This window comes from Vicugna pacos, chromosome 6, assembly GCF_048564905.1.
Source record: "Vicugna pacos chromosome 6, VicPac4, whole genome shotgun sequence".
NCBI classification, from domain to species: domain Eukaryota; kingdom Metazoa; phylum Chordata; class Mammalia; order Artiodactyla; family Camelidae; genus Vicugna; species Vicugna pacos.
In genome coordinates, this window is record NC_132992.1 from 55,811,051 (window position 1) to 55,834,814 (window position 23,764).

The window sequence follows — 23,764 nt, forward strand, 5'->3', positions numbered from 1 at the left end:
AGAGGAAATACTGTGCACAAAGACCCACAGAAATGCAATGGAAGTGGGGAGAAGGCACTGTGAGAGTGGCTGGAGGGAAGGTACAAAAAGCTGAGTGACACAGGTGAGGCTGAGGGTGTGGGGAGTAAGTCAGAGATGAGTCATAAGGACTTTGGATGCCTTACAAGGAATTTGGGTTTTTTAGCCTATCCATCTGTGGTCTTCAACCTGTTTTTAGAAGAGGTAACCATTTTACTATGAAACATTAAGTGTGATCTCAATTTATAAAACAAATTTCTTATGTTCTTAGTGCATACTCACTGTATTAAAAATAAAATAACTGTGCTGCATTCGATGAGAATATGAGTTTGTGAAGTGGTGGTGTCCTGAGTGTTAAAATTTGACATACAGAACAGCACATTTGAGAGTTCATATTGCTTAAATTCTTAAATAAATTTTTTCTGAAATAATGTCAAACTTGAAGCTGCAAGCATATAAAATCTAATTGGCCTGGCAACTAGCAGATAGTTTTTTTTTTTTTTTGCCAATGGAAGTAGGAAATAAAGTATTTAATAAAATGAAATAAGAATTGACTGTAATTTGAATAAAGATGTTAAATGATTTGATGAAATTCATTAAATTCATTGAAATTAAAAAACCAAAAAAAAGTATAAGAGATTTTTTAATACTCCGATCTGACTTGAATCCTCATATAAGAATATTTTGCAAGAATATTATTGTTCCCTGATTATTCAAAAAATGCTATGTTTGTTGAGAGTAACCATCAAAAAAAAAAAGCCACAAGCATAATATAAAGTACACCTATATATACTTTACTCAGAGTCACTTACTGTTAATATTTTGCCCTGTTTGCTTTATCATTTGCTTTCTCACTCTTGCTCTTTTAAAAAGTATGGACATATGTATATGTGTATGTATATGCATAAACTTATTTTTCTGAACCATCTGAGAATACGTTACATACATCAGAGCCATTTACCCCTGAACACCTTAGGATATACTTCCTCAAAATAGAAATACGTATTCTCTCCTGCGGCTACAGTACAGTTATCAATTTCAGCAAATTAACATTTGGGCAATAATTTACTCTTCTACCCTAATTCCAATTTTGTCAGTTATTTCAAAACTGTCACCTACAGTATGTCCCCCTCCAGTACAGGATCTAGTGCAGGACCACATACCATATTTAGTTGTGATGTGTCTTTAGCCCCCTTTAATCTGGACCAGTTCCTCAGCCTTTGCCTTTTATAACATGGACATTTTTCAATAACAGTCTCCTCCCCACTTCCATTTAATAGAATGTTGTTCATTTGGGGTTATCTGATGTTCCCTACTGATCAGATTTAGTATATGCATTTCTAGCAGGGATGAGACATGAATGATACTGTGGCCTTCTCAGAGTATCACATCTGGGTCCATGATGTCCTTCCATCCCTCATTTGTGATATTAATTTTGACCTTCAGCCAAAGTGTTTTCAATTTCTCCATTCTAGGGATAGTTGTTATGCTTTATTTTGCTATTAAGAAGGAATTTGAGGGGAAACGTTTTTAGATTAGGCAAAAATAATGAATTTTCAACTTTAGCACTCCTTCCACAATTACCAGTAGGTACCTGACATCCCCTTATAAGCAAGAGCACTCCCTTCTCCTCTGTAGTTTTCTTTAGTGCTTACTTCCTTATTATCAATATGGACTCATGGATTCCTTTTCCTTCAATGCTTTATAATTCATTCACTGACTTTAATGTTAGTGCTCAGATTATCTCTGATTTGACCACTGGAAATCCCTTTAAACTGACTTCTGTGTGTCCTAGTGATATACTCCATTTGATTTGTTTGTTTGTTTGTTTGTTTTTAGCACTTTCCAACTTTGTAGCACAACAAGATATACCAAGCTCATCTTGTACGTTCCCTACCTCAGGAATCAACCATTTCTCCAAGAATCCCTAGTTCCTTTTATTGGGGAATGGCATTAGAGACCCAGATCTGTGTACTAGGTGTGCTCATTGCTACAGATGAGTCATTGCTTTTTGGCCTTTTCAGTGGACAAAGCTAGGAAATATACATATAGATATCCATACAGAACACACACACACACACACACACACACAATTCTGAGTCCATACCAATGCCTCAAATTCAAATCCATCCCCACAGTGCTCTTTTCTTGACTTTCCCGTTCCACATTTGTTCCTCTCCTATTCCATAGGAAGAACCATTGTTCCCCCCAACATGAACTAATTTACTCATCACTCAACCCTATAGTATATCTAAAAGAGTTTCAGAAGGGCTTCTCCCAAAAACAAACCTACTAGTAAGAGTTCAAGACTTGTTTGTGGTTCTCTCCACCTCCCCACTCTGCCAAGACTGTATGTATATAGTCCAGTACTGGGTTCATAAATTACTTCAATCCGTTTCTTTCTTTCTTTTTTTTTTTTTTTCTCCATTCATTGGAGTAATGTTACTTATTTAAAATACAGCTGGGGTCATTTGCTTCAGTTTTCTTCCAGTTTCAGGATGCTTTTTTACTTCCCATCATTGCTGATTTTATTTCACTTTTTGAACATATAGAATATTAACATGTTTTCAAAACACTCAGAGAAGTTTACACTGTGTTTTACTCCTGTTTTTTGAATGAAAGGGTACACTCGGAGAAGTTTAAACTGTCTTTTACTCCTGTTTTTAAATGAGTTGCATGATTTTTCTGTAATGAAATCATCAAATGGATGAAAGAAGGAGAGAAAGACTAATGCAACAGTCTGATGGCAACTGGGAACAGAGAGGAGAATTTCCTATGATTAGGAGTTGGCTCCAGACCAAGCTCTGTCATCAACACAGGGGGGAATATAAGGATGTGGTAAGTGTTGAAGACAAGTCCCAGTTTTCAGGCTGGAGTGCCTGGTAGATGGAGGTACACCTCTGCAGGACACAGGTCACAGGCAAAGAAACAGGTTTGGGCAATAAGACAAGGAATTCCAGTTTTGACATGTACTGTGTTCTGGTCCAGTTTATCTAGTGGAAAACCAGAAGCCATGGGACTAAATGAAAAGGAAAAGGGGAAATAGCAGCAGGAAATGTGGGAAGGACCAATGAGAGCTGCAGGGCAATGGACCTTGAAACCATCTTGAAATGGTCTGTCTTTATTGACTGTCCCATTACCATAGCCACAAACACACCATCCCTGCTGAAGCCTGAGGTTCTTCCCCTCCATCGGCCCATAGGTAGGGCCTTTGCAGGAGCACATAGTTTAGTGGCTTCGGAATCAGAAAAATCTTACCTCAAATTCTAGTTCCACCGCTTTCTAGCTGGGTGACCTTGTGTACGTCGGCTCACCTTTCTAAGCTTCAGTTCCTTTCCTGTAAGAAGGGGAGAGTGACACATCACCTACCTTGCAGTGTCATAGTGGAGATTATGGGAAAATATAAGGCAAGTGTTCACCACAATGCCTGACTCAAAGAAGGCATTTTATCTTTCTTCCGTTAATCTCGGGGTAATCAAGATTCCGCCTCCCTCACGCTCTAATATAAACGACACAGTACTCCACTGCAGTGGCTCTCAACCTTGGCCACACAGAAAAATCACCTGGGGAGCTTTTAAAAAATACCAAGACTCCAGCTTCACCACCCAGAGAGTCGGCCTTAATCGGTCTGGGGTGGAACTCAGCATTGGTGTTTTTTTTTTTAAAGCTCCAAGGTGATTTTAAGCAGAGTTCAGCACCACTGCTTTCTCCACACTCTATATCTGAAGACGGGCGCTCCTAGGTTGTACACCCTCTTGACCCTTCTGACAGCACTTCAGAAGAGAAATAGATTGCTTAAATCGTTCTCTTTTTATCCCAAACATCCAAAGCATATAGCAATATGTTATTCTCCAGGAACCTCTTTTCTGAGAAACATAAATACCACCTTCCCCACAGGAAGAAAGGAATGTTCCTCCCCACCCAAAAGAAACCTGCTCCTTTCTCACCCGCCCAGGCAGGCTAGAAAGGAAAACACAACAGGAGCTTGGTCAGCGCAAACGCAGCCCGGAGGAGCGGAGCCAAGCAAGCGCGGGTCTTTCCATGGGCCCGGTCCAAGCGGTCCCCAGGCGGGGGACCCAGAGGCGGGGGGCTCCCGGAGAGCGACGCCATCACACCAGTCATGTTTAAAGCGTGCTGGCGCTCCCGGGAAGCACCGGACCACTGCGCTGCGCTGAGGCCGCCCACCTCCACGAAACCGATGTGCACACGGGCCGAAGGTCAATTCCTCAGTCAATCCAGGGTTACTTTGAGGACTCTGGTCTGCAGGAGGGAAGGGAATCAGTAACCACAGCAAAGGCAGAATGCTAATGGACGGATCTAAGAGAGATCCTCTAAGGCGGATGAACACCGGACAGGAGGCGGGGAGACACCCACTGCCTGTCACCGGATGCTTCCTTCAAAGCAGGAAAGAGAAACCTTTCTGAGAACAGGAAGTAGCTTTATGGTCAATTTAATTTTTATTTGATTAGATTTTATCTAAGACGTTTGATTTCCATTGTTTACCAGTTTAGGAGTATTTTGATAAGGGGGTCTCAAGCTATAAGTACCCTGGGTCCTGGAATTCCAACCTTCCACCTAGTAATGAAGCTGCTGCCTTAGGTCACCGAGCTGCCCTCCAGGGACCCGGAAGCCCATAAATCCTCAGTGTAAAATGGACTGATGCATTGCCAGAGGTGTTGGGCAGAGGACCTAAAAGGGCAGTGTTGAGAATGTAGGTACCAATGTTGTCCTTGGTTTTGAGCTCTACATCTTTAAAACACGGATGAGATCTTGAGCTTGGGCAGCCCAGCCCCAGAGTGTCTGGCCCTTCTGGAGGTGCTCAGGCAGCCCAGTCTAAATGTATCTTCTCAGAAGCAGGGGCCCATTGGCCAGATGTCCAGCACAGATGGAGCCATGGGACACCCACCCAGCCTGAGCCACAACTGTTACCCTGTGCAACCTCTGACAGTGAGGGACCCAGATGTCTTGGCAATCCAAAGACAGCTGGAGCAACTCCACCACTTCAACCTTTCCCTCTTCTCCTCCTCACATCTTCTTCTGAACCCAGCTTGGAGTAGTAGGAAACTGTAGCCTTTGGCTAAAGAACATCTCTTTCATTCCCATCAGGTGTCAGAAAGACCCCAGGGTACAAATTGAGAATGAGAAAGTAAGAAATAAATGTAAAGAAAAATAAGAGACTAAGGATTTGACCATTGACATGAACAAGAAATGTAAACCCTTCTACAAACCTACCCTTATTTACCACTTATCTATAATTTGCTTTAAGATACTTCATCACGGGCAAAGGAACATTGTGAACTTTGGTTTAAGTTGTAAGTCAGGGGTTGGGCTGCCCAAGCTCAAGAAAGCATTCAACCCAAGCCAGCACAGACCTACAGTGGTCAGCTGGGGTTCTCGTCAGGAAATCCATAATCCAGAGGCAGCTACAACAAATGCTTTAAATCCGTATCTCAGTCAAACTCAAGGCTTGCAAATTAACTTGCTCAGTGTCAGATGTGGGTCCTTGTTGCTTTTTTAAATGAAAGTAGTGGCTTGTTTACTAGGATAACAATGGTTAGAAACTGGGTCTCATTGGTGAAATTAGAAGTATTCAGTATATGTGTATATTGATGACAAATATGTAAGACTCTTCTCCCCTCCACCTGCCACCCTAACAATGATTCAAGTATAAGATTCCAGGTCCAGCTCAAACCCAAGAAGAGGAGATAAATAATACAAGGAGGGGCATGGCTGGGGGCCATCTCAAAGGCTGGCTGCCTTCTGTTGCTACCTATAGATTATGAAGGACTTCAGATTCCGGATGCCAGTTCTCAGGGTTTTAAAGAAATCCTGCCTCCGGAATCTTGCCATTTGCCTCAAGTAACCTTTCATGTAAGATGGTGGGCAGAGTGCCCGCCACAGAACATCACCCAATCCTGAGTTCTTTGGTCAGCTCCCCTTTCTCCAGAGTGTTCTTCTCTTCTCCTCCAACATAAATGAACCAAGCCTGTGTCCTGGATCCTCAAAGTATCGAGTATATTTGGCAAACACATTTGAGCTGAGGTATCTGTGTAAATGAGGCTTACAACCTTATCCTTCATTGGAAACACATTTGGATTTTAACTGAAGCGTCCGGTGATAGCACCTCCCAGGGAAGCTGTTTGAAAGATACTTTGGAGTGCAGAACTTTCACACTGAAAGGGACCTGAGAGATCAGAGAGTCCAATAATCTTGCTTTACAGCTGAGAAGAAAACTGAGGCCCAAGGCGGGGACATGACCACGGACCTTCTCAAGTTTACATAGCCAGATTTGCAGCGATCTTTACAATCAATTTTTCTCCTTCTCTCCATTGAATAAGAGGGAAATCTTTCAGTCACTCCACAAATGAATCTATGGGTGGCAATGTTAGAAGCAGACGGAAAAAGAACAGTCAGTAGCAGACCCAGGGCTTAATGCTAATTATATATTTGTCTGTCTCTCAACACCTAGAGCCTTTCAGCATATTCTGGTAGTTCCAAAGCCTGTGCCACCCAACTCTTCTCCATTCTCCATCTGCCACCCATCACTGCCTCCACCCCTCTCCCCTCAGCCCCCAGCAGGGCAAAGGAAGAGCCCTCCACCACACCTACCCTAAAGACGGCTGTCCTCCGAGGATAACATTCGGGGCTAAGCACGAGAGCTGGGGTGTCTGGTCCTCCAGGGCAGGCTCCACAAAACCCTATGAGGCAGACCGCCCTTGGAAAGCAGGCTTCCCCCCTCGACTTCATCTCTGTGCAGATGTCATCGTTATCTGACATTTCGGCAAAACACAGATACCCCTGTTACACAAGCTGATTAAGCAACTTCACCATCACAAAGAAACAAATCTCCGAGAGATCCCGGAAGAGCGCTCACATTCCTTCAAAATGTAACTTGCTGTACTCAACAGGGCTGTAACAAGCCCAGTTCTGGGGTTGTTTGTGTTCTGAAAACCAAGACTTCTTGGTCTGTCTCACCAGGATCAAAGGAAGTGCAGCTACCCTTAGGGACAAAGGAGTCACCTGGCTTGCCAAGGTACACGTTTCTTGGTATTGTGCTATTTGTTGGATTTGAGTTGTATAGCATGGTATTTTTTGAGCCTTTGACTCAAGGAAGCAACATCCAGGCTTTGTGGACAGGACAGGGTCTCTGTGTGAATGCTTGTTTGCACATTCAGCACCTTCAATCTTCTCATGGAAAATGACCCTGCTGAAGGCCTGCTGAGCCTTTTATGTGGCTTAAACCAGCTCTCAAACACTTGACACCCCTGCCCTCCTGACTAACAGGTTTGACTAGACGGTGCGTGGTACTGAAAGAGATTCCACCTGGGCTAGAGTTACGGTGACCTGAGTTGCTGCTACCTCAGATCTGCTCCTCTTTGCAGGTCTGTGTTCCTGCTCCCTCATATTTCCTGGAAGATGTCTGGCAGACCTGGACTCAGCTGGCCTGTACTCATTAACAGTACTTATAATTTCCCTTGTTTGTACCCCAGTAAGATGAGGTATTTCCTGCCTTGCCACAAGCCACGCCCTTAGGTCAAACATCTCCCACTCACGTTTTACTCATGAAAGACCAAAAGAAGATGACCAGCCAGTATTTACACAGAGAGGACCTCACAGATCCAGGTGAACTGGGCCTAAGGAAGGGCTTCGGGGGGCTGTGGAACAGAGGAAATGCTTCTAGTAGGGAGGTCCCACCTCCTAAGTCTGAGCAGCTCTCCACGCCAACAGGGAGGGCCCTGCAATTGCTCGTGTGCATTTAAGCCTGATGGCGGCACAGGAAGTGTGAGGCTCCCCTCCTTAAAGGCCTGACACCATGGTTTAGATCATGAAAATCTGTGATAATAGAAATTCCTCTAAGGGGCTTTTTTAAATACCCTGGCACTCTTACTAGCTTACATGTCCCACAGAAAATCTATAACCCGTTCTTCATTTATTCAGTGTATTGAGTGCCTACTCTCCACCAGATGTAAGAAAATGCTGAGTGTTACTGTATTATTTTACTGGTGGAAAAACCACAATGCGGACTTCCAGTCCAGGCAGCAATCTATGACCATAATGGTGCAGAAATATTAACATGTTCTTCTTTTTTGTAAACTTCCCACTGAAGCTCACTATAGAGATACAAAGGGCACACATCCCAAGTATGCACTTCAGTGAATTTTCGCAAACTCATTTCTCCCGTGCAACCAACACCAGACCAAGCAGCAGCACATCAGCAGCACCGCAGAAACTTACTCTGCACATCCCTCAAGTCACTGCCCCCCCACCAGAAGTATCCACTGTCCTGACTTCTGACACCATAGATAAGTTTTGCCTGTTTTAAACATCATATAAATAGAATCAGTGCAGGTACTGTTTGGCATCTGGCTTCCCATGCTAGTATTTTGCTTGTGAGAGTCAATCTTGTTGTTTCATATAGCTATGGTTTGTTCATCCACGTTGTTGTACATTCCATCGTGTAATTGCACAACAGAATCACACAATCACACAATACCACCATGAATTTATCCATCTTACTGCTGATGAGCATTTGAGTCATGTCCAGTTGCTATAGACATTCTTTCATGTGTATATGATTTCTCTTGGCTATGTACCTAGGAGAGGTGATATGTTCTCTTAAAGTAATAAAGATCTGAGAAAGCTTTGAGAGCTACATTTTAAATGATTCTTGCTGCTGATGGAACAGATGGCTCCACCTTGATCTGACCCGTTTCTTCTCATGTCTTCCTTTCTAATTTGGTACCAAGATCTGTTTCTGGTACCTGGAGCAAGTTTGGGTGGTGATTTCTATCCTTTATCCTACTCTGACAGGGAAGCGCATTCAAGATTCAGGCCATGGCCAAGGTTGTTGAGCTGGTGAGCAGCAGCCAGCCTGGGAAGTAACCACAACATGCGTTGCGGCAAGACTGAAGGGTCTGCACAGGCAACCAAGAAGCCATTCAATGGGAGCTTCTGAAGTCACTGCCACTGCACTCCAGGCTCTGTCTCCAGAGCTGCCTGCTCTTCCTGATTTCAGACTCTTTTCATGCCAGTTGTGAATTTCTGTCTTGCTCTGGAAAGGCTGTCAGTGCCTTGTCTGGAGCGCCAGAGGCCAGTCACTGGCACCTAAGTGCACCCCTGCTGTTTGGATGGCAGGATTCACCTGATGCCAGTGGGCCCACCACAGACTTGGCATGTTCCAAAGAGTGAGGTAGACCTGGTCACTCTGCCAGTACTCAGGCTGGCTCCCACACACCCTCCCCCCAGCAACACCTGGCAAGGTTGGGGACTTCCTGCATGAAAATGGCCAGAACATCCAAAAATTGAGTTCTTACAAAGGCCCAGCTTCTGGGCAGGTTTTTTGGCTTATGTTGTCTCATCAGTAGCCCTACGCACTCCCTCCACCTCAGTGTGGTAGATATGATTCTGTTTTAGGCTCTGTTCTATTGGACGTTGCTATAGGTGACACATTTGCCCACAGTCAAAAAGCTAACACTTGGTAGAGCAAGGATTTCAAACAAGAGCCAAACCTAGCTGCTTTAGTACAACTGGAATCTCAGACATTTTAACATTAGCCTAAATGAAAAATAAAAGATAATTGAGAAATCAACAAGGTAGTTAGTGGAAGGAACATGGAAATAAGAATTGGGAGATCTGGGTATAGTTCCATTCCAGATTATACTACTTGGATGATCCAGGGAAGGTCACTTAAGCTTTCAGAATAAGTGTCTTTAACCGAAAACAGAAGGGTTGAGTATTATCCATAGACCATACCTCCCTGAGGGCAGGGACTGTACCTTCTTCTTCTGACCATAGTGTCCCCACCACCTACCACAGTGTATGATCCGTAGTAGGCACTCCATAAATGCTGAATGAATGCATGAATGAATGCATGGGAATACACATCAGACTCTTTCACAAGCTTTTTCAAAATGCACGTGCCAAGGGCCCACCCTATAAATGCTGGTAGGTGGGGCCCAATCATGTATTTGTTTAAGGAAAAGAAAACCTCTCTAGATAGTTCTGATTCAGACCCGTAATATGAAGTCACTTACAGCTCTAAAATTCTATTATTCTATTAAATCAGCTGTATAAATAATCCTTTACTAAGTTCAACATGAATTTATTTATTCAATTTTATATAGTTCCCTCTTAATTAGGACAAATAGGCAATACACGCTTGAGATTTCTGCAAATCCCTGAAAAGTCTGTCTGATTTCTTACCCTGTCTACTTGTGCCCCCATCCCCCCTTCACTGCTGTATTCTTCTCTCACTTGCTTTTGAGTCTGGTTTTCCCCTTGAATTACACCAGCTGGATTGAGACCATCAAATCTATAAAAATAAAATATCTGAATAAATTAGAAACAAAATAATTTCCTATTTGGAGGGAATTCCTATGCGCTGGTTCACAAACGTTTTCCCTTTCACTCTTGTTTTCATCTAAAGATCAGTTAGGAGTGACTGAGAACTTTGTCTTTCCTCAGCACTCAGTAGGTGTTTCACATAAAAAAGAGGGAAAAGGAAGAAAAACTAAATCAAATCAGCCTGGCAAATCACTCAAATGGCCCGGCAGCCCATTACAAATACATAATGCTGGCCTGTTTTTGTCTTAGAAAGGAAAAGACTAGCTAATACTGGTTTCCTTTAGGATTTTCCCAATACAGGCACTATCCTTCCTAAGTACTGTTTGCTAGGCTACAGTGAAGCCGTATTTACTTTAAATATAGACTTCTTTAAACATCCACTGAAGGGTTTTTTTGCGGGTGGGTCATTAGGTTTATTTATTTTTTAATGGAGGTGCTGGGGATTGAACCCAGGACCTTGTGCATGCTTAAGCACACACTCTACCACTGAGCTGTACCCTTTCTCCTGAAGGTTTTTTTCTTTTGAAATTTTTTTGTTAACTTTGATACATTCATATATTGTAATATGATTGCCATTTTAGTGATATTTATTATATTACATAATTATAGTACAATATTATTGTCTATATTCATTATAATCTGCATTAGATGTTTATGGCTTATTTACTACTTGTTGCAAGTTTGTACCTTAAATAACATCTATCTTATCACCCCACCCCCATCCCCTGATCACTACCACTGAAGCGTTTTTCAGAGCTACAGCTTAAGAAACTTTCTTCTTCTGCTTACCTGAAAAATTTTGGCCACCCCTGCTACGTGGGGGCCAGCAATCCTGCAGCCTCACCCTGTGTGTGATCAAGAGGTCTAGGCTGATAGCAGGCTACTCAGTTTTCCTCCCTCATCGCCTCCAGGCCCTAGGCCCTCTGTGGCTTTTCCACCTGGGTGTTATTAAAAAAGCAAAGAGGGCAAGAGAAAGAGCTTGCTGGCTTCTTTGCCAACCGGGCCCTTCCTTCCAAGGCCGCATGGCTCTAGTTTCTTTGTTTCCTCTTATGTTTAATTTTCTTTGGCCCAGGCTTTCCTCGATGGTTTTCTTTTCGCATTTTATCACCATAAATTAATTAAAATGTTTCTAGCGCTGAGTTCACATCTGATCATCTTGGCAGGATCCCCTTACACAGATGGCGAGTAGATAAAGAGTGATCCAAGCATCCCAGAACAAGAAGAACAGCCCACATAGGGAGCCGGCCTGAGCGGATAGGCCAGGGAGAAACAAATTGCCACCAGCCTGAATCAGAAAGCTGGAGTGGGGAGTTGGGGGGCGCAGGGGAACGTCTCGGGATTCTTTGTATTTCTCACTCCTTCCCCAAGCTCCCTGGAAGAGAGCTTGATACCAATTAGTGGAAGAACCAGAAGCGGCTGTTCTCCCTCTACTTCCTCTTCACCCCACAGATTTGGGTGGCTTGAGTGGGCTACACAGCTTTTGGGAGATGGAGGCACTTTGGAGGTAGAATGTGGCTAGAGGGAAGGGAAGAAGCAATGGTCAACCTTGACTGAGAACCCAGGATGCAGGGGTCAGATCTATACTGCGCCACAGCCCAGGGATACAGTGCTCAACAAAGACACGGTCCCTCCCCTCTTGGTGTGAATAACCCCATAGGAGAGACAGACCTTAAAAACCAACCAGATGAGGAGGTGAGAGAAAGAAACCATAGACTAGGAACTTGAAATGTCTTTGTCAACGATAAGAAGCGCATTGCATGGTCAGGACAAGTATGTTCACCACCCAGAGACTGGCCCCACCACTCCCAGTGACTGATTGCCTCGAACAACTCCAGGGGGCCTAAGCCCCTGTCAGAGGAAGGCCTTGGAGTCATGATACCCAGGTGGAAAAGAGGAAATATTGTGATACCCAGCAAGAGAAGGAGAGGCAGACCTATGGTCGTAAGTAAACTTTCAGGAGGGCTATTTGAAAGAAGAGCTGAAAACCTATTGACCGTTCTTCCTCTAAAACTACTGGCACATAATGCTGTCTTATTATAACAGGAATGCTCTCTTCATCAAAACTAACAAGCAAAATAATTAGTTTGTGAAAAGTGCCTCAGACAAAACAAACAGGATGTTGGGCCAAAGAATAATAGAGGCTGTGACCACTTTGGGTAGGGCAGTCCAGACGGACCTCCCTGGGTGAGGGCATTTAAATCGGAAGGCAAGAAGGCTCCCAGGGACCTCAAGTTAAAACGGAGCATCAGAACTGATACTGTTCAACCCGCTGAAACCAGGCACAGACCACGACGTGCAAAAGCCCCGCTCTGGGCATCCAGAGAGAAGAAGCAAACCCCAGGGCCGCCTCTCCTACGACCAACGGCCGAGCCTGAGACCCGGCCATTGTTTCTGGCGGCTGGACAACGTGTTCATTGAAAATCAGTTAGTTAGGTCTGCCGTCTCCTGGAGCAAAGTGAGAAGGGCTTTCCAGTCGCTTCCCTCCTCCGCTTAGGGGCGGAAGGAAACGTGGCACATATCATTTGCTGCAGTCTTTGGCCTCCATCTGTGCCAAGCCTAGCAGAGGACACAAACAATTGCTTTATTGAGGCCTCTTTGTAAGGAGAAGAAAATCTCTCAAGAGCCCCGTATTTCCATCTCCAACTCTACCTCTGACCTTTCTTGTCCTCCAAGCACCACTGGTTCATTTTCTGCTGACCACCTCGAAGGTTCTTCAGCATTTTCGCATATACATTCGTGTTATCATACTGTTTCTCTGTCTGCTGTCCCCTGCTGCCTCCATTTACTGCATGTCTGGCTCTTCCACCCACCCCGACTCCAGCTACCTCTGACATGACTGTTCGCTTCTTAGGAATAAGAAATGAATTGAGTACTTATTTTTTCTAGGCACTTAGTAGGTGCTTGATAAACACAATGAACTGAATTTTAAAGTTACAACAAATCAGTATCTCATTTCCAAACCGTTAGGTATCAACCGTTAACACATGATTTTTTTTACCACCCCTGAATTTTATCTTGCAGATTTATTTTAGAAATTTTCAAAGAGGGAGAATGGGGAGGAGGATGAGGAAGAAAATACTTAACTCCCCTATTTTTTTTACTAATATTTTCCTTATTATTCTAACACGATGAGCAAAATCTATCGGTGGCAAGTATAAATAAATAAATATATATGCACATATATTTTATGCATACACACGCATACTGATTTCTTTGTAAAACCTTTCTGTATGAATTTGTTTTCAAGAATGTGATGGGATCCATTCTGAGAAGAGAACAAAAAATATTTTAAAAATTTACTGTTGCCAAGCAGTCCTTGTTTTTCTGTTCTTTGTTTCAGTTCCTAGAGTCCCGTACCCTGCTCTCCCAGCATCACTAGATTCAGAGAAACGCAAGGCAGATTAAACCATGAAACAATACATTAGAGAGCTCTGAGGCCCTGGAAACCTCAAAGATACAAGGTCAAGGGAGTGCTATTATTTTTATATTAGTTTACACTTGTCTCTGATTTTGAAACAACTCTTCATGTTTTTGTCTTGTCCTTGCACATGCACTTGGTCTCGCGTGGGGCTCGGCTACAGTTACAAAGCAGAGCCCAAGGGAGTTCTTGGTCAGAGACTCAGGGCCTGAGAAAAGTCCAGGTCTGGGGATCACTTGTCCGGTGACTCCGCCCTGGCGATGGCTGGAAACCCTCAGGGAAATTGGACTCCCACATCTGATGTGTGGGTTTAAGGAGCTCCTTTAAACAGTTCGCAGCTCTGCCTGTGCTGGTTAAAGGACACTTTGCAGAAATGGCTGATACTGTACATCCTCTCCCAGTGGGGACATTGAGTTGTGCACCTTTCCTGATCACTAGCCTCACACACTCTCTCTTTGGGGTTTAGCTCCTTCTCTCCCACATTTCACATTTTTTTGTTGTTGTTGTTGTATTTCAGGGTTCAGGAAGTGAGACAAGAGTGAGGTATGAAAAGATCTAGTTTAAATCAGATAATTTAAATAGTCAGTCTTGAAACATTATGCTGTACACCAGAAATCGACACATTGTAAACTGACTATACTTCAATAAATAAATAAATAAATAAATAAATAAATAAATAAATAAATAAATGCAGTCTTAGTGTAAGATAATTAGACGTGCTGTTTCATTCAGGCATCACAATAATCCCACTGGGTAAGTGGTTAGTAGCCTCTTTTGTAAATCAGGAAAAGAAGGCACATGAAAGTCCATTATCTTGCCGTTAGTTCACAGGACCAATTAGAGGTAAAGCTTTGAACCTAGGCCATCCAACTCTGAAGCTAGCAAGATCTCCACCATGATACACAGCCTGCTGCTTGAAGACCATATATATGTGCAAACAAAATTCCAGTTCTCAGAAGGGCAGGAAAGCTGGTACTGAAGCAAAACAGTCTGTGAGCATGTTTAAAGAACCCATGAAAAACTCTGGGTCCATACCCAGGCTTTTCATTCTACTTCTCATCACTCCCCTCCTACAGGACATAGGCCCATGCCTTGTCTAATTGGACTCCATCTCCAGTGCACAGCTGACCTTCAAGACATTTCAGACAACTCAAAATTAAATGTCTTACTGAGGATAAGAGTATCAAGCAACCACTCTTAGGCAAAGAAGCTTTACCAGGTAGCCTTTTTAATTCTGCTATATATCATAATCAATTGCTAGTAAATTCTGCCCTAAACTACACTGGTTCTTTACACTGAGCCAAGACAGAAAATCATCTTGCCGCAGTTTAGATAGAATAGTAGGCATCTCTATTTCATACAAACAAACTTCTCTTCAGATGCAGTCCCCTCCTAATGACATCAGATACTTGCCAAGAACCAGCCAGCTACTTATTTCCCCTTAAAAAAACAACAACAAAAGTCCTTATTGGGCAAATGTGGGTGAGAGGAGACTGGAAACCCAAACTATCAGTTCACATCTGGAAGCCAGGCCCCTGAGCCAGTTTAACTCAGATAACTTGTCAACTGGCCGTAGTCTATGAGATCAGAAACAACACCTTTCAACGAAAGCATTTTTCTCAGGGCAAATTCTCATGACAGTCCGAAGATATTGGAGTCAGGTTTGCAGTTGTGGTTAGAGAGAGAAGTATTAGAGCCACCTATCCCTACTTCTCAGGGTCATGTGCTAGAAACACAGTCTGGTGTTTGGTCTGTGTGCGCAAATCAGTATTAGTGACATCCGGCTTTGACCAGTGAGCACGGCAGCCTCCCCACCAGAGAAGAGGTGAGGTGGGAGAGCTCCTGCTCTTTGCTGTGGTCTGATAAAGCCCTGGCTCTCCACATCACCCAACCTTTGTCCCTGTGCCTCCCCAAAGAAAGGACAAGCCTCAGAATATTGGATGTCCCACTGAACTGAAGTTGTGTAAGGGGCTGGATCTCGCTCTGTGCATCCACAATGACCTGGGAACTGGGCACAAAGCCACTTGAAGGGGTAAAGGAAAATACCTCCCCTCCACTCCCCATAAAACTGCTTATAAAGAAAACAGAAGTAATTATGGGAAAAAATGCTTAAAACCTAGAGGGCTCTATTAAATGAACCTCACATGGATTCTAGTTTAAGTTTCCAAGACTCGGGCAAGAAATATTCATGTTGAAAGTCTTTCTTATCCAAGACACTTGGTAAAGCCAGCGTGGTTGTCCAGAAGTCCAAACAAGCTCATCTAGTGACTAGTGGCTTCTCTTTATTTTTAATTTATTGCAAAAACTGCATTAAAATAGCAATAAAGGAAGCTAGAAGAGAGAAAATTTCCCTTACTACCACCACAAACCATGAACTTCCTTTTTAATCTCATCTTTCCTCTTCTATTCCTTGTCCATGGGCCAAAATGATTTTTACACAGTAAATAAATGTCTCTCTAATCTCACTGTTAAAAAATATTTTCCAAGTAACTTTGAATGCATTAAAATCCCACGGTGATCCGTCTAGCCACACTCTGAACCACATCCCCCCAAGTCAGAGCTATACTAAGCCAGTTATTTCTCAGGCGTAAAGATTCCTTATTGGTGCTAAAGCAAGCCACTTCCAAGCAGGTGTGAACAGCACCCAAAAACCCAGTAAGACAAAACTGGACCATAAACTGCCAATATACAGTGTGTGCCAGCCTCAGTGCATGTCCTCCTTTTGTCCCTCCAGATCCACCCTCCTCCCTTCTCCACTCTGCTCTGAGCCCAGAAAGGCTGACCCACATGAATTTTATCCTGGGCTCCCTTGCACTCTGGCTTCTAGTTGGGTTTAGGCAATGGGAGTCACCAGCTAAAGATCAGAGGGCAAGAAAAGAGTGAATTCAAGGTATTTATTTTCCCAGCTCCTTTCCCGCTGGTCTCCATGGATTGGACATGTCTTTCTCCTGAAGACCACAGCTTCCCTCCCATAGCCCTCTCCTCCAGCTACAACTACAGCTCTCAGGGCCTGGGAACTGCTCCCTCCTCTCGTTCCTGCAGCCTAAAGGTGATAAGACTTCCCACTAGTGCTGTTTTCCTGGAACTGTACCCAGACCTTTGTGAGTACGCTCATCTCTTTGCATATCCTCTTGAGCATGCCGTTGGGACCCTGACTCATACACCAGGCAGCGCAGGAAGTGATCAGCCAAACACCAAGCCATGTTCCCATGTTGCCCTGCGTCTAAATCAATGCGGGGAAAATAGAGTACCCTGTAGTCCTACAGCAGAACTTTAGAGAAAAATCAGTGAAACAGAGGGAATCCAAAATAATTCACCGGTTTCCATGACCTGTTCCTTGTGGAGGGCTTACCACCTGCCTAAGAACGGTGCTGTGCCTTGAATCTCAAAGCCACCCTGAGATTCCTCAGGGCCACACCTGGATCAAGGCCCTGACTGTCAGATACCTGTGTGTTCCACCTCTATCCTCTCAGCCCACCTTTGACCCAAGTAGCTGCTGTGGCAACCAGCTGCACACAGGTGCACCCAGCAGCAACCTCACCTCAGCTGCACCCAGGATCGCTCCTGTTCTGCCCGGAGCTTCTCTGACACAGTGCCTTGCCGGACACCTTGGCACTCACGTGTGCACAAACCTGGAAGTGTGAGGAAATTAATCCCATGGGACAACCCTTGACATATGGAACAGGAACCAGTAGACAAATGCTCCTCTTGTCTGTCCCTTGAGTGGATAATTCTGAGGTGCACTTTCCACAGCTCCTCAGGGGATTCCCAGTAGGACTGAGCCCCAGTTACCCACTGGGTGACCATCTCAATGATGTCCCTGTGCCTTGGCTTTCCTCTCTCCCTGTTTCACTGTTCCCAGTCCTCCCTACACACACACACTCCTATCCCTTAGGATACTTCACAAAGTAAACTACCTTCACATAAACTCTATCTATTGGCTCTGCTTTCTGGAGGCAATTCAAGCTAAGATAGGTGGTGCTTGTTGCTCTGTAACAGAAGAAAAGCTCAGAAAGGGGAGAAAATTAATGAGGAAAATGCCTCCTTATACCTGTTTAAAATTCATGCCCAGGTGCTCAATAGCCTGACCAGCCAACACCAGGATCTTCAAACTATGCCAACCACATAAAAATGTGGCAAGGCAGAACCATGCTCCTTACCAGCTACAGGGTATCTCGTTTTAGACTGCCCCACACTTTACATTGGTCCCACATTTGCCTTGTCAGTGGGGGGATTAAACCAAGAAACAGGCATCCTAAAAATTCCTTCAATCCAGCTCCCCTCCATGGAGACATTCACATCCCCTGAAGAAAGTCTTTAGGAAATGCATAAAACTTGATTTCTACAATTTCTCTTCAGACTACTCTATTTGCCTGAGGCAGAAAGAATCCTTCCCTCACACCTCGAGATTTTTTTGAAGGGTCTGTTCAGCCTGTTTCCACAAATTCTCTCCAGTACAAATAACTTTTCAAAAATGCTTTTCTCTTCCAAAAAATCAAGAAATGACTCACCCAGTAGTCTTTTGGGCAGGAAAGAAATATATTGGTTTCACATATCATGAGCCCAGGGTAGTGAGGAGAGAAAAGGGAACACGTGATGGAAACAGGTGAATTGGAGGAGTAAGACAGTTGAGGGAAAGAGCAGGAAAATGCAGCCTAGTGGTAAGGGCTGAGGAAAAGGCTTCAGCACACAGGAAGGTCTATACCTGGAGATGTCAAATGGAACAACTTTAAGCAAGCCACTTTAAATTCCTTTAAGTCGGTCAGATTCTCTTTAGTAAAATGAGAACAAATTCCACTTCTCTGGGACAAAGGTCAATACCAGGAGACGTCACATATATGAATATTCCTGGGAACACAAAAAATCTAGAAAGTCGGGTAGGGTGATCTAGCAGTGGGATCTCATCAACTTAGTATCTAGCTTCAGATTAAAATAGGCCACTTGTTAGGAAGTTTTCCAAATGAAGCCCTTATAGAGGGGGTACGTATGGAGTTCAAATTCCTAATAATGTTGGTAGGTTATAATGAACAGGATTTCCACTTCTTATTGTCTGCTTTAACTTTATAAGTCAGCCCCCAGGCACACATGCAATCCCCCCCATTCTCCTCACCTTTGTTACTTCATCCAGCAATAAAGCCCCATGCCCAGGGCCACACATGGGGCTGAGATGAACATCACAGGCCCAGACTTTGTGGAAAATAGTCTTTTAGCAGCAGCATCTGGCTTCTTGGCATGCTCCCCCAGCTGTTGCGCTGACAGCTCTGAAGTTGCTTTTTACTTTGTCATATGGTTCGGCTGCTAATGGGCTGTCTATTCTTGCTTGTCCTCCTCTGGGTCATTTTTCCTTTCAAACTCACATTGAGTTCCAAGAAAATTGCACACCATGACTCCTCTGCAGGAAAGCTCCGTCCCTAGTTACCGTGGAATTCAGAGGGCTGGGCATCCCAAGTGGGAGTAAGCAGTCCCAATGCTCATCGGGGAAACATCTCATTACACTGCCTGGTACATTTATTCCATGAAAAGTAGGCTTACTAAGGAGCGATTAGGTAACTTGACAGGCACAGGTGGTAGACCAATATAAAGCGTTATTTGTCTTTGTGTTTACACAGGACTGATCACCATAGTACCCAGGGCTTAAACAAGCACATAATTTTGACACAAAAGGCCACAACTAACTTCTCATAATTGGCAATGCTGTTGGAATCCAAGTATTTTCTCCTCTTGATGCCAATCTGAATGCCCAAATGGGAAATTTAGCACCTGCAAGTGGTTTCTCAGGCTCCTAGCTCTCACATCGGCAGTCCGCGGCATCTCTGCACGTGCAGTAACAGACCAGACAAGGGCTGGATGTCCACACAGGAGCCTGCTTTCCTGAAATTCTAGGAATGGCTGAAGAAACCAGCACATAGTTGGCTTCCCATCAACCCTGTTGGAGATACCCAGGATCCAAATGAGCCCACGATGGCTTATGAAATGGCCAGAAAGCAGCCAAACACGCACCTGACTTTTGTGGGTCCACAGTCAAGACTGTCAGACTGTAGAGCAGGCTAAGCGCTACTCAGCTCCAGACAACACCATCCACACAGGCTACTGATGTTGTGGCCCTGACATTGCGCCACACAATGGCTCTGCCCTCAGTAAAGAGACTAACTAGGGGATATAGGACAGGGACACATAACCACAAACTTAAATGGCCCAAAATGTAAATGACACAAGGCGGTAAGAATAGTTTTATGATATATAAAACATAAATCCTTGAAGTAAGGATAAATGAGTTTCTGGAATGATTGAGAAGAGTTGATTTAATCCTAAAAGAGAGTGAAGAGAAAATGATCTGATGAAGAAGAAATAGAAGACAGTGTGATGAGATAGCCACAGAGCAAAACCTAAGACAAAATTATATGGATGAAGTTGGAGTTATTTCTTCAAGAAAAATTCCAGGGGCACCTGAGGTACTGATCATGTGGCTAGAACCCAGTTTTCTCTCAGCTCCCCATTTTTCCATGTACCAACCTCTTCCAACCCCATCCATTCCTTCAATGTATGTCTGAGTTCCGGGGTAGGCACTCAGGAGAACCAAAATATGAGTAAGACAAGATCCCTATCTTCAGGGAGTCAAAAATCTAATGGGAGGAGTTAATATATGTGAAGTAACAGGCAGCACGGGACTATGGCCTTACACTGTATAAGATGCCACCAGCATCCTAAGGAAAGAGAGGTCACTTCCAATAAGGATGAGAGGAGTGTCTTCAGGGAAAAAGTGGCATCTGAAACTGACCCAGAACAGCAGTTAGGATGTGGCAGGTAGAGATGATGGAGAGCACCTTTCAGGCAAACAGTAGCGCATAAATAAAGGCACAGAGGTAAGGGGTAAGTCGTCAGGAAGAATTTGCTTGGAATGAAAGGATACAAGGGAACAAAAAGGGATGAGAAGGCAACTTGTTGCAGTTTAATATTGGAAAGTTGGGCCGAGGGATATCGTTCAAGGCCTTGAGTGCCTAACCAAGGAAGCTGAGCAGTCTTTTGAGTCCATAGGAAGAAATCCATTGTTATTATTCATAGATTAAATTTTGAGCGGAGAGTGATGTAATCAGAGCTGAGCTTTAAAAGCCGCTTTATCTGGCAGCAGAGTTCTCGTTAATTGGTGACGGTGGAGACTAGTAAGCTGGAGCCAATTAGCAGGTGAGAGGCAGCGTGGGTCTGGACTGCAGCCGCAGAAATAGGAATGGAGAGTTAGGGGCAGACGCCAAGAAGACCAGGCAGCCTCTGGCTGTGGCAAGCAAGAAGTAGAAAGAAAGAAGATAAAGCTGGGGCTTTAAGCCTAAGAGAAGGAAAACAGGGAGGCTGGCCGGAGTGGACAGCAAAGGCAGGAATTTTATTTTCACCCATTAACTAAGAGGTGCTGGTGGAATACCCAGCTGGAGACCCTCAGCTGGAAGGCAGGAGGGTGTGAGAGGCAGGACTGAGGGGATGAGTTTCAGGTCCTGCAGGTCCGGGTCCAAGCCCTGGCTCTACCTGTACAGTGTCCTACTTTTGTGATTTCAGGTAAGTTAGTAACCGCTCTAAGTCTTCAGTTATCTCATCTGTAAAATGGGGATAACAACTGTATTAATATCCCCAGGGTTCCTGTGAAGATTAAATAAAAGGATAGATGTTCACACAGAGCCCAGAACACAGTAAGCCTTCAATAAATACTGCCTATTGTCATTTTTCCTATGGAGTCAATCCCTTTGTTTCAGTGATCAGCTCAGTTCCTAATAATGCATCCTAGCTGTGCTACTGCCCCTTTGCCACTTGGGGTCCTTGTATGGGCTTGGGGTATAGCCCTCCTGCCTTGCTCTGTTCTCTGGGGTCTGGGCCACCCTGCTTCTTGACTGGTCCACCCACCTCATGGGCCCCTAACTCTTCCCTCTGACACACCTCAGCCTTGATATATGCCATCTCCTCTAACCTTGCCTTCCATCACAGACCCGCACCCTGAATTCACGATCCATTGATGCCCACGTCCTGCAGGGGTGATTTGTTTTCTAATCTGGGGTCAAAATGAGGGGAAATGGATCCACCCCTCAGCCAGAAGGTTTGACTTCAAGTCTTAGACAATATATTTCCTTCCTATAAAAGTTGTAAAACATTGGGATAATGTTACGGTTTTACTACCCCCTCCTTTGTGCTCCCGTAGCACTTTGGCCATCTCTTTGTGACAGAATTTATCACATCGTGTTATACAGTTGGTTATGGGACTGCCCCCTTGCTGGGCCATGGGCTCCTCCAGGGCAGGGACCAAACCTTATTCATCTTTGTTTCCCAAGCCTACCATAGGTGTTCAATAAATATTGAAGGAGAGTTAACAACAGCTTACATCTGTATAGGTCCTTATGTTTTTGCAAAGGCCGCTGAGGGAGATGGTGGAATCTGGCTCGAGAATGCTAAGCTATAATTTTTCTCCCGTTCAATGCACCTTGAGTAAGTATAGCCATCAAAATGGGAAGGAATAACAGGACCACATGCCAGTTTTTAAAAGCAGCAGTTCTAAGACTTCAGGATTTCACTAATCGGTGTTTTAAATAACCTTTTAGTTGGGGGATAACAATCTGTGTTCCCAACTACCTACTTGGCTAAATCCGTACCTTAGAGAAAAACAGCCACCATCATCAACTGCTCCTCTCTTCATTTAGCAAAAGTTAGAAGATTGTTAGTATCCCCTCCACCCCACAAAAAAAGAAGTGGCATAAACATACACCTAGAATAAATGAAAATTTGAAAAATAAACTTCCCTTGATGAAAAACTCAGACAACAGCCTGTCTTTTCCTCTTCACCAAGGACAGTGGACTAGCCCCCGTGCCCAGACACACATCAGGCAGTCACAGTCCAGAGCAGTGTTTCTCAGACTGCAGTATTCCTGGGTGTCTGAAATGGCTCTTTCTATTATGGTAAAATACACATAACATAAAATTTACCATTTAACTATTTTTTAGTCTTTTTTTTCCCTTTTTCAGTTTTATTAGGTAGAATTATTACAGTTCGACTGCACATACACATTATATTGCATGTAAATACATATACACAGTATACTGTACATTTTTTTAGTTTACATATATGACCATTTAACCATTTTTAAGTGTACAGCTCAATGGCATTAAGTACATTCACACTGTTGTGCAGCCATCACCACCATCATGTCCAGAACTTTTTCATCTTCCCAACTGAAACTCTACACCCATTAAACACTAACTCCTCATTCCCCTCTCCTCCAAACCCCCAGCAATGATCATTCTACTTTCTGTCTCTATGAATTTGACTACTCTAGGTACCTCATATAAGCGGAATCTGACAATATTTGTTCTTCTGTAACTGGCTTGTTTCACTTAGCAAAATGTTTTCAAGGAGCATCCATGCTGCAGAATGTGTCAGAATTTCCTTCCTTTCTGATGGTGAATAATATTCCATTGTACGGATACACTGTGTTTTAATTTTCCATTCACCCATGAATGGACATCTGGGTTGTTCCCATCTTTTGGTCATTGTGCTGTACTAGAATTTTTAGCTTATTTTTTTCACATAAGAAAAAATATGTAACATAAGCCGATTCTGAATCATCTTGCTGGTGCCTTAGAACTGAACCCTGCTCTGGGATGACCAAGCCTACTTCTGTCTTTCCACAGTATGCCATCCACATGTGATCATCTAGAGGTACTTCACTTCAAAAACATTGGTGGAGGAATTGAGTCATCATAAGGCACTTAGTAATATAGGCATACATTGCTCAAAAGAACCCTTGCCATAACGGTCTGTGTTCCATTTGAAATGTGATCTAATGTGTTAAGTGGCACCTGTCTTTGTACATAACTATCTGCAGCAGTTTGTTACCACAAGTGTAACAGCAAATAACCCATGAAGAATATTTCTAGTCCCAGTTTCAGCAATCATTGAACCAGATATCCATTTGATGCAGATTTCAATGCACTGTGATGTTCGTCTTACTT

At 43.8% G+C, this 23,764-nt stretch overlaps 1 long non-coding RNA gene across 2 annotated transcripts in view; it reads right to left on the bottom strand.

Moving 5' to 3' along the window:
- Positions 1-23,764, bottom strand: part of LOC140697127 (uncharacterized) — a 226,415-nt gene that overhangs the window by 166,409 nt on the left and 36,242 nt on the right. For both annotated transcript variants that reach the window (XR_012073955.1, XR_012073954.1), the window contains exon 3: positions 3,277-3,355. This is a non-coding gene — a long non-coding RNA (uncharacterized lncRNA). The remainder of the gene's footprint in view (positions 1-3,276; positions 3,356-23,764) is intronic.